This window comes from Crocuta crocuta, unplaced genomic scaffold, assembly GCF_008692635.1.
Source record: "Crocuta crocuta isolate KB4526 unplaced genomic scaffold, BGI_CrCroc_1.0 scaffold312, whole genome shotgun sequence".
In the NCBI taxonomy this organism is placed as follows: Eukaryota; Metazoa; Chordata; class Mammalia; order Carnivora; family Hyaenidae; genus Crocuta; species Crocuta crocuta.
Genome location: NW_027527378.1, coordinates 640,104 through 640,514, shown reverse-complemented (window position 1 = coordinate 640,514; position 411 = coordinate 640,104). Strand labels below are relative to the sequence as shown.

The 411-nt window shown below is 36.5% G+C and overlaps 1 protein-coding gene across 1 annotated transcript in view; it reads left to right on the top strand.

The window, feature by feature from the left end:
• The window catches only part of ADGRG2 (adhesion G protein-coupled receptor G2), a 123,371-nt gene that overhangs the window by 90,624 nt on the left and 32,336 nt on the right, over positions 1-411 (top strand). The window lies entirely within an intron of this gene.

The window sequence follows — 411 nt, the reverse complement described above, 5'->3', positions numbered from 1 at the left end:
AGGTGTTCATATGGCCTCTTCGCCCTTATGCTCATGAGACCAGTTTTCTGTCTCTGTAGATTATGAAGTGCACACAATGCACTTCTCTTAAGGAGTCTCTAGTTTCTTTTTTTCTGACAGAATCTGAGTCCCTCCAAGTATACCTTGTAGGAAACAGGCTGACTTAAAATGAATTCTATTCTATATTTCACAAAGTGAGCATTTTAAGAACCGAGTTTTCTGGTGTTTCTGGAATGAAAGCCACCATGAGTTATTCCACTAAAGAAAGGATTCTCCCTTCGCACTATTCAGATTTCGAGAACAAAATCTCAACTTTGTTCCTAGGAGAGAGATTGCATTTGGTACTGTATTTTAAAAAGAAAAAAAAAACCCAAAATGTCAAGGAATAAATAGATTTTCACAAGACTGTTT